The sequence below is a fragment of the Nasonia vitripennis genome (genome assembly GCF_009193385.2).
Source record: "Nasonia vitripennis strain AsymCx chromosome PSR unlocalized genomic scaffold, Nvit_psr_1.1 chrPSR_random0007, whole genome shotgun sequence".
In the NCBI taxonomy this organism is placed as follows: domain Eukaryota; kingdom Metazoa; phylum Arthropoda; class Insecta; order Hymenoptera; family Pteromalidae; genus Nasonia; species Nasonia vitripennis.
This window is the reverse complement of record NW_022279666.1, coordinates 119,679-131,763: the sequence shown is the minus strand read 5'-3', so window position 1 is coordinate 131,763 and position 12,085 is coordinate 119,679.

Sequence of the window (12,085 nt, the reverse complement as noted above, 5' to 3'; positions counted from 1 at the left end):
TTGATTGAATCCGCTCTCACATCTCGAAAATCTCTTGATTTTGTTGATATATTCTCATAAGCTTTATGTTTTTTAAGATAATCTTCGTATAAATCTGTATCATACATAAAATATTAAATATTTTTTCACATTTCAAAGTAAAATAGTACATTGTGCAACATGGGGAGAAAATAGCGTTTCTTCCCACGTTAGATACTGTATTTTTTACAACGAGGGCATGAAAGGGCCTCTAATTCCAGAACGTAGCGTAGGTAATCGTGGAATTCAAGTCGTGCAAAGTACAGTTGTTATTTTTTGAGTTTTAAGTTTTTCAATTTTAAAGAATTTATAAAATTAGCAAAAACTGAAACAATATGTAATTATAGCGCGGAAAAATAGCCTATTTTCTCCACTTAAGGAAAAACCTATTTTTTTTTTTTTAGGAGAAAAATAGTCTTTTATCCTCACTTGAGTTTAAACTTTTTCACACGATTGGAATGAACGATTTTTTATGCTAGTTGCTGGCATAAGAAAGGTCCATTTTATGTCTGAGTTGTGAAAAATACCTTGTTTGAAAATACTGAACATGAATGATACTTACTTAGATATAAGTTCAGTTTTCTTGGAGAACAAAGCTTTACCGGACTTCTATTTGGTATTTGATTCCTGACTTTGGACAAATTCAAACAACGATTCGCCAAATTTTGCCTTTTCCATAAGATATATCCAAGGTCACATAAAAAACCAGTACGGCGTTTATATTGCGCTATTCTCCATGTTTTATATCCTACGGATACTCCTAATCCCAAATATATCTAGAACATTATCAATATTTAATGAAAATATTACTTAAATGAGTTTTAATGCTAGTATAAAATAATAGAAAATATACCTTATCATCACTTAATCGTTCATATTTTCGATATCTTTCTGGTAATACTGATTCTAAGTCGAAACCTTTCTTTTTATACATTCGATATAACTTAGGCTTAAACTCTTTTAAACATTTTACTGCACATTCTGGAGATTCTGCAAAATAATATTTCTAAGAATTAACAAATTAAAAATTAAAAATTTAAAGCAATAAAGAAAATTAACATCTGTGTTATATACTAGATAGATTACAACTTTCAGAAGAATCAACAAAATATGTAAAGATGATAAAAGATGGATGCTTATACGAGTCTTCTATCAAATCTAAGTTACGATCTAATAATTCATATGTACAATTAAAAGACAAGCGATTTGTGCAAATTATTAGTTTTATTGTAGACCAGAATTCAAATCAAGAATTGACGGTCTGTAATGTCTTACGTACTAGAGTCCGCTTCACAAATCATTATAAACCATTACAAGTAGTAGAAAGGATCGAAGAAGAATCTATTATTGTACCAACATTCGAAATCATGACTATTTGTATTTTTTTGGAGATACTTAACTCAAAATATATTTTTCCTCTTCCAAACTTACTGCATTATTGAATAAAACAAAGTTATTTTTTATATTTTTATAATAAAATGTTTTTAAAACTTATATTATAACTGTTTTTTCTGAATATATATTTTTTCTATCCTTGTATTTTTTTAAATATATATTCATTATTATTACTATCTATATTACTATATTACTATTATTACTATCGGTATGCATGTTCTAATGTTTCGAAATACTTATATAAAAGTTTTTAATATTATTAAATATTATATAATATAAGAAAGTATATTTTTTTAATTGAATTTAGTCGTATGAGAATCGTATGAGAATCGTATGAGAATCGTATGAGAATCGTATGAGAATCATATGAGAATCATATGCGATTTTGGCGTGATTTTCACATGAGAATCAGATGATTCTCATCTGATTCTCACCTGAGGTTTTTCAGTAGGGCAACTATCAAAATTGATATATCAAGCTTGAAGCAAAGTGGTTTGAAGCATTCCTTATTCGCCTGTCTTCCTTATCTATCTTCCTGCGGCCGAAATAAGAAATCGAGAAGAAACACTTGTCAACATTTGCGTATTATTTTCCGCTATTACATTCTGCACGCCTAAAGTAGGCTTGAACTTAATATATGTATAATTCTAAAATTACAGTTGAAGGAGATGGAAATTGCTTATTTAGAACGTTTTCAGTTTTTTTATATGGTCATCAAAATTGTCATACATTACTTTGTTATTTAACAGTTGTAAATGTTATAAGTAAATGGCATGATTATCATCATTTTATAGTAGGAAACGATTATTATAAAGATGTAAAAAATACTCGGGATTATTTCAATTCAATTTGCCAAAATGGCTTCTATGGAACCGGAGTTGAAATTCAAAGTTTCACTGAAATATTTAACGTATTCGTAAGAGTAACTTTTAATACTTCTGATCAGAGTAACTTTTTTGGAAATTCAGAAAGTATTTTAAAATTAACATTACTTTTTACGGAAAATATTGATTCGGGTCACTATGATATAATAAATTTTGAAAATCAAAATATAGAACAAATATTAAAAGACATTTCAAATAGATTAAATGTAAACAGAAAAAGAAAAAATGATGACTTGGCAAATAACGTTATTCAAAGTAAAAAATATAAAAAAGAACTACATCAAAATGAAATTAATATTGTACGAGATGGTAACGGGCTATTTAGGATATTTTCAATTTTTGTATACAATAATGAAAACTTACATCGAAATATAAGATTATTGATAGTTAAAAAAGTAATTATTGAGTGGAATAATTATCGTGACTTTGTTTTGGGAAACGATTATTTTCAAAATATCAAAAGTAGTGATACTTATTTTGATTATATGTCACAAGTTGGCATTTTTGGCACTGTAATTGAAATTCACAGTTTCGTAGAAATATTCGATGTTTATTTTACTATTATTGTTGATAACTTTAATAACACACTAAGCTTTGGAAACACTTTGAGTAAGTCAAAGCTAACATTGCTTTTCACTGGTAATATCGATTCAGGCCAATATCATCTACTAAATTACGAAAATCCCGATATAAAAAGAAAATTAAAATCTTTTACGTCCGCTTTATCTAAAGAAAAAAAAAATTAGAAGTATCAATTTCTGTTCAACAGTTGATTGATGATACTGATAAAGAATTTTTTGTTGAACCTTTAAATTATGGTGAAATGAGTTTATTTATTTATTTATTTATTTAACCATCCACTTACATATACCATTAAAGGTATTCTACAGAGGCAAAACAAGCTTGCCTGTACGTAGAGCGGAGAACAAAAAATAAAAGAAAACTTATGAACTATACTTATGTACTAAAAACATGGTCATGTTCATATTTTGTATATTTTCGCGGATTATTTTTACTAGGATTCAAAGTCACCCAGATCGACAATAGGAAATAACTGTGTTTGCCTAAAGTACCTTTTCACTTATAAACATTTTTAATTTATTCCTAATTGTAAATTTGCTAAGATCTAAAACTTTGAGATCATTGCTAAGCATATTGAAAACATTAACTGCAGCATAGTAGCTGTCTTTTTGGCTAATTGATTTATGTGATTTTGGTATTTGTATGTTTTTGTTCCTAGTTATACTATGGCTATTTTTATATTGCGTTTTTAAATTATTATAGTGATATGTAACAGCTTCTAACTTGAATAATTGCTTGATTGATAACGGCATATCATTCATTACAAAACGATTTTTATTAATAATTTTTAAAATTTTGTTCTGTACTCTTTGAATTAAGTTAAGACAACTATTGTACGCTCCTCCCCACGCTATGATACCATATTTCACAAGGCTTTGGAAAAATGCGTAATAAATCATCATAAGCGTTTTTCGATCAAATAGATTCTTGATTTTAGCAAAAATAAATATGAGATATCTCGTTTTTTTTACTATACTATCAATATGTTTATCCCATCGCATGTTGTAATCGAAAATTACGCCAAGATATTTATAATTTTCTACCCTTTTGATAGGGAAATTACCAATACATATTTGTATATTATCAGGTACGCTGTTACAATAGTTGCCATACGCAATGTACACAGTTTTACTTAGATTTAATGACAGCTTATTTAGAGCAAGCCATTTGGACACCCACTCCAAACAATCATTCATCCTGTCCTGAGCAGCAGACCACTCGTCATCGCTCGTGATGATGACAGTGTCATCCGCATAAGATATGATGGTATCTTTTCGCATATCTAACAATAGATCATTAACGTATAGTATAAAAAATAATGGTCCTAATATAGTTCCTTGTGGAACGCCAATTGATATTTCTTTATAATCGCTTTTATAGTTAGAGATTTTAACGCTTTGTTTTCTATCGGAAAGATAGCTAGTTAACAGCTTTAGGATATTGCCTCTAATTCCATATCTTTCTAACTTACTAAGTATTATGAATGCAAACATTGTTTTGCTAAATTTTGGAAGGAAGAAAGATCAAAAATAAATTGTTGTCATAATGGAAAAGTTCGTTTATGTGTTCTAAGTAAATATCATAACGATTTAAAAAACCTTTTATTATATGATGATGATTTTAGACAATTAATTAGATATTATAATAATCTTTTTAGTTTTGCATCTTTTATGAGTAATGAAATAGAACAAAAAGGAAAATCTATTTATAATATTAAAATACAAGGCCAAATTTGTCACGTTACTCCGAATACTTTAAAACCAGATATCCATAAAACACCAAAACATAGTCAATTTTATATATATGATGATCAATCAGCTGTTGAAAAGAGATTAAATACGAACAATAATAAAAAATTAATCCAATCACATATTGAAACTTTGACTAAGATTTTAAAAAATAATCCCATAGCTAAAAATTATAAGCATTTGCATCAAATAGCAAACATTCAAAATCTTCCGAATTATAAAATGATTTTTTTACGAAAAAACGGTCAACAAAAGCATGTATATAACAAACCCCTGACCGCTGAATGTGGTGCTATTATAGTTTCAGACTCAGGTTTACCAGAAAACTATGATCTTTGCGTGTATCCTAAAGAATTACCAGAAAATCATCCACAAGATACATATTTAAATAAATTATCACAATTTGTTGATCCGATGGTTTTCCCATTGTTGTTCCCGTCAGGTGATTTAGGATGGAGTACATTATACATTTTATTACTCATTATTCTCAAAATTATCATTTAAAAGAAAAAAAAAATCTTTCTCTTTTACAATATTATTCATATAGACTTGCCTACCGACCAAACGAAATAAATTTTAGTCCTTTATTATATGCAGGGAGACTAACTCATCAATTTTTTATACATGCTTATGTAATGATAGAAAACAATCGTTTGAATTATTTGAGATACAATCAAAACACATTAAGGATAGAATGTTATCAAGGGTTATTAGATGCAGTAGTTAATAGTGCTTCAAATATTTCTAATAATTTTGAAAAAAAAGAAAAAGTCGGAAATCTTTTTATATTACCAGCGACATATATTGGAGGTCCTAGGTATATGCAACAACACTATCAAGATGCAATGGCTATTATGAGAAAATGTGGGAGACCAGATTTATTCATAACAGTAACATGCAATCCAAAATGGAAAGAATTGAAATTAATTTTAAAACAGTTTCCGAAGAATACAAATCCAAATGATATACCTCATATCACTGTTAGATTATTTCACACAAAACTACAATCAATAATGAATGATATAACGAAAAAAAATATTTTTGGTAAAGTATTAGCTTATGTTACAGGTATAGCTTCAATATTTTTACCAAAAGGAATGACCAGTCATAGAACTTTTCGTTTGCCTTTAGATTTGACCAATATAAAAATCTCATTTTTGCAGTACAAATCTGATAAAGAAAAGTTACATGAAGCAGATTTGATAATTTGGGATGAAGCTTCTATGATTCCTAAAAAAGCTCTAGAAATAGTTGATACAACTTTACGCGATTTATGTGATACTAATATTCCTTTCGGAAATAAATTAATAGTTTTAGGAGGAGACTTTCGACAAATATTACCTGTTTTAAAGAATAGCAGTAGAACTATTATTATAGGAGAAACTATAAAATCATCATACCTTTGGTCATACTTCCATATTTTAAAATTAAATATAAATATGCGATCACTCAATAGAAATTTTTCAAAATTATTATTAGACGTTGGAGAAGGAAAGATAGAAAAGTTTAAAATTCCTGAAGAATGGAAAACAAATAATATATGTTCAAAAATTTTTGGTCAAAAGTTTGATTTTTCATTAAATAGTGTAATACTTACTTCTCACAATGAATATACTTATTTTTTGAATAATAAAATTTTAAATCAAATGGAAGGAGAGATAAAAACATATTATAGTATTGATACTGCAACTTATAAAGGTGTTGATAAATCTGATGATAATAGTTACATTAACTTTCCGATCGAAATATTAAATAGCATTCGTGAAGGATTGCCACCTCACGAACTTAATTTGAAAATTGGGGCCATTGTTATGTTAATAAGAAACTTAAGTATAACTGACGGTTTGTGTAATGGCACACGTTTAAAAGTTACTAAATTATTTAAGTATAACATTGAAGCCGAAATTATAACTGGGGAAAAAATCGGAAACAAAGTTTTTATATCTAGAATCACCTTAAATACCGGAAATTTATCTTCATTGCCACTTATTTTACACAGAAAACAATTTCCTTTAGTCTTAGCGTTCGCTATGACTATCAATAAATCTCAAGGTCAAAGTTTCGATACTGTAGGGATATACTTGAAAAAACCATTATTTTCTCATGGTCAATTATATGTAGCTTTATCTAGATGCAAAAATCCTAATCAACTATTCATTCAGATTGAAAATGAAAACGATTCAGAAATCGAAAACATAGTTTGGAATGAAATTTTTAATTAATAGTAAAAAATTGATACAAAATTAGCATTAAAATTTCTTTAATACATGATTTAACAGTAAATTGATAAGAATATGATGCAGTAAAAAGTATAATGTTCCTATACATTTTTATACATAATAATTTCAGGATGGAATGGAATCCGGCTCAAAATTTTTTGATTCCAGAGGACAATGTGGATTTACGTGAAGTAAATGATCAAATTATGGAACATGAACGTGATCAAGTAAATTATGAAAATTATTTAATTGATTTACAACAGGAATATGATAAACATGAATTGAATAGATTCAATGAAAAGATTGAATTTTATGAAATTTTTAATAATGAAATCATTCAACATTTTTCGAGTTTAGATGAAATTCCTACCAATATGACTTTGAATATTCAACGTATTTTGAAACTACGTAAAAAAGAAAATCTTATACCTAAATCTTTAATAAGTAATCCTGATGCTTACGTAGCATATATTTTGAATATTGCTAACATTATATATCACATCAATTTAACAACAAAATAAAATTTTACATTGTACAGTTGCGTTATATCAAATTATAATAATTAAAATTAACAATACTGCAAAATCTTAACAATCATTGATTTTTTTACATTATTAAATTCGAGTCAATTACTATATTAAAAAGTGGATTAGGCCTAACGGGGATACCACTCTATTTTTTGTTAAAACTTTGATAAATTAAAAACATTTATGATCTTATAAAGTTTTTACAATGCTGAATATAAACACGCGAAAGTGATAACAATACAAAAGCAAAAGACAATGCTTAGTATAAACACATCAAAGTGTCAACAATATAAAAGCAAAAGTCAATGCTTAGTATACGCACATCAAAGTGTTAACAATACAAAAGCAAAATAAAAACCTTATAAGAATTATTTACTTCAAACAAAGTCAAACTTTAACAAAAAATATTACAAAAAGCGCTCCTGTCTATTTATCTCATGGGTGGTGTGGAAAAAATAGAAAAAAAAATTTATACCACTCTAACCTCAAAATGCAAACTTTAATTGCAATTTTCGGCTCTCGTGATATAAAATATACCTTGCTCGATTTTCTCACTCGCAGTGCTCGTGCGAAAGCCTCGAGAAAGGTAGAAAAGCAGATCCCACATCAGTGTGATAATATACTATTAAGTTATCTCTCTATTGGTTTATCTCTACTCTTATATATAATTTAGATACTACTATGCTATGAGCTTGTAATGGGGGCTTGGAAGAGTTACTACGAAGAATGTGGAATTTTCCCGAGGCTGATACAACATCTTAATGCAGTACTATACCTGATATATTTAAACGGTGGTTTGTTTTTCTTTATAGTAGTAAATTATATTTAAGAAAAAGCTGCTAAAATGTGCGGGGGGGCTGCAGGGGGGCTGCGGGGGGGGGCCGCGGGGGGGCTGCGGGGGGGCCGCGGGGGGGCTGCGGGGGGGCTTTTCAGATTATTCAAATCACATGAAAAATGGAAGAATTTTCCCTTATTTTGCGGGCGGCTGTGCGGGAGGGCTGCGGGGAGGAGTATGTCCAAAACGTCTATATAATATAGGTAGATATATATATATATAATATATATCTAAAACGTCTCGTCCAAAACGTCTATATAATATAGGTAGATATATATATATAAGAGTAGAGATAAACCAATAGAGAGATAACTTAATAGTATATTATCACACTGATGTGGGATCTGCTTTTCTACCTTTCTCGAGGCTTTCGCACGAGCACTGCGAGTGAGAAAATCGAGCAAGGTATATTTTATATCACGAGAGCCGAAAATTGCAATTAAAGTTTGCATTTTGAAGTTAGAGTGGTATAAATTTTTTTTTCTATTTTTTCCACACCACCCATGAGATAAATAGACAGGAGCGTTTTTTTGTAATATTTTTTGTTAAAGTTTGACTTTGTTTGAAGTAAATAATTCTTATAAGGTTTTTATTTTGCTTTTGTATTGTTAACACTTTGATGTGCGTATTTTGATGTACTAAGCATTGACTTTTGCTTTTATATTGTTGACACTTTGATGTGTTTATACTAAGCATTGTCTTTTGCTTTTGTATTGTTATCACTTTCGCGTGTTTATATTCAGCATTGTAAAAACTTTATAAGATCATAAATATTTTTAATTTATCAAAGTTTTAACAAAAAATAGAGTGGTATCCCCGTTAGGCCTAATCCACTTTTTAGTATAGTAATTGACTCGAATTTAATAATGTAAAAAAATCAATGATTGTTAAGTTTTTGCAGTATTGTTAATTTTAATTATTATAATTTGATATAACGTAACTGTATGTTAAGTGACGAAGTTTCTGGATAACTATTCAGAGACATTAAATTAAATTAAATCAAACTAAGACGAAAGAAAGAAAGAATCCAGAAACTTCGACGCTTAACGTACGCGAGAAGTAACTCAAAACCAAAACAAAACTTCTCCTCCCTCGTAAGCTAGACCCATAAAGCCTAATGAGTAAGAGAGAGAGAGAAAACGCGGCTAAACTGAAGTGCAAAGGAGAAGTAAAGACCCTGTGTGGGAGAAAGCTATCACGCTCTTTTCAAACTCTGCCTCCCCCAATCTTCACTCCTGTGTGTGCGCTCCGAGAGACAGGACGCTTTCTCTCCGAGTTTTTTTTACATTGAGTATACCGAATATAGAAAAGGCACGTCATTTTCTTTTAAAGTTAAAAGATTTAGTTGGTTGATATCCCTCTTTAAGTTTAGTATTGAATTGTTAATTGTTTCACGTCAACGACTGTATTGAATTTCACTGTACATCACGCCAATCAAGCAAACCAGAATAAATAAAATTTAGAAAAGAACCCCAGCGCAGTTATACTTTTGGTTGTTACCGCTACCTCATTGATTTGGGCTTTCCAGTGATCCATCAAACACGAGTAAGTTACTTTCCTTAATGATCTAAGACTAAAATTTACAAAACCAAACAATTCTGGCGTATGGAAGAGTAACTGACCGCCCACGTTTATGTTAATAATTGTTTGTTAGTTCGGTAAGCTTAGAATTACCCTAACACTGTACAATGTAAAATTTTATTTTGTTGTTAAATTGATGTGATATATAATGTTAGCAATATTCAAAATATATGCTACGTAAGCATCAGGATTACTTATTAAAGATTTAGGTATAAGATTTTCTTTTTTACGTAGTTTCAAAATACGTTGAATATTCAAAGTCATATTGGTAGGAATTTCATCTAAACTCGAAAAATGTTGAATGATTTCATTATTAAAAATTTCATAAAATTCAATCTTTTCATTGAATCTATTCAATTCATGTTTATCATATTCCTGTTGTAAATCAATTAAATAATTTTCATAATTTACTTGATCACGTTCATGTTCCATAATTTGATTATTTACTTCACGTAAATCCACATTGTCCTCTGGAATCAAAAAATTTTGAGCCGGATTCCATTCCATCCTGAAATTATTATGTATAAAAATGTATAGGAACATTATACTTTTTACTGCATCATATTCTTATCAATTTACTGTTAAATCATGTATTAAAGAAATTTTAATGCTAATTTTGTATCAATTTTTTACTATTAATTAAAAATTTCATTCCAAACTATGTTTTCGATTTCTGAATCGTTTTCATTTTCAATCTGAATGAATAGTTGATTAGGATTTTTGCATCTAGATAAAGCTATATATAATTGACCATGAGAAAATAATGGTTTTTTCAAGTATATCCCTACAGTATCGAAACTTTGACCTTGAGATTTATTGATAGTCATAGCGAACGCTAAGACTAAAGGAAATTGTTTTCTGTATAAAATAAGTGGCAATGAAGATAAATTTCCGGTATTTAAGGTGATTCTAGGTATAAAAACTTTGTTTCCGATTTTTTCCCCAGTTATAATTTCGGCTTCAATGTTATACTTAAATAATTTAGTAACTTTTAAACGTGTGCCATTACACAAACCGTCAGTTATACTTAAGTTTCTTATTAACATAACAATGGCCCCAATTTTCAAATTAAGTTCGTGAGGTGGCAATCCTTCACGAATGCTATTTAATATTTCGATCGGAAAGTTAATGTAAATATTATCATCAGATTTATCAACACCTTTATAAGTTGCAGTATCAATACTATGATATGTTTTTATCTCTCCTTCCATTTGATTTAAAATTTTATTATTCAAAAAATAAGTATATTCATTGTGAGAAGTAAGTATTACACTATTTAATGAAAAATCAAACTTTTGACCAAAAATTTTTGAACATATATTATTTGTTTTCCATTCTTCAGGAATTTTAAACTTTTCTATCTTTCCTTCTCCAACGTCTAATAATAATTTTGAAAAATTTCTATTGAGTGATCGCATATTTATATTTAATTTTAAAATATGGAAGTATGACCAAAGGTATGATGATTTTATAGTTTCTCCTATAATAATAGTTCTACTGCTATTCTTTAAAACAGGTAATATTTGTCGAAAGTCTCCTCCTAAAACTATTAATTTATTTCCGAAAGGAATATTAGTATCACATAAATCGCGTAAAGTTGTATCAAGGAAATCTTATCTAACATCTCATTTAAAAACACATACAAATGTATGTAATCATGAATGTAACGTTTGTAAAAAAACCTTCAAAAAAAAAAGAATATTTAATGACGCATCAGCGCATACATTCAAATGAAAAAAAACATTCATGCAAAATATGTTCAAAATCATTCAACAACAAAAGTAATTACAATAGGCACATACGTACTCCAATAATGTTTTTATACATTTATAAATATATTTATTTATTTTTTGGAAATATATTTTATTACTTTTCTAAATCTTTGTAGTACTTATTTTTCCTACTAACGTAAATAATGACGGTACGTATCAACATATATCTACGTTGGATTTTTTCGGTAAATTTGATCTATATGGTGCTTTTCTTCGTAGACAATATTCCGTTAACCAAAAAGTAATTTGTAAAAGTTGTTGCCCGCATCACAATTTTTATATTTTAATCATCACCATATCAAATTTTAATAATATGTACTATATTTAAAAACAAATTACTTACTACTTGAAAAATGATACATATATATCAATGCAAGTGGTATGAATTTAACCTCTTTTTTTGTCTTGATTAAGCTACTTCTAACAATTACGTTGAAAATTAAATTTACACTAAAACAAGAATCGGGCGGTTGGCGAGCGCAGCGAGCAGGGGGGCGGAGCCCCACTAGTGTATATATATATAT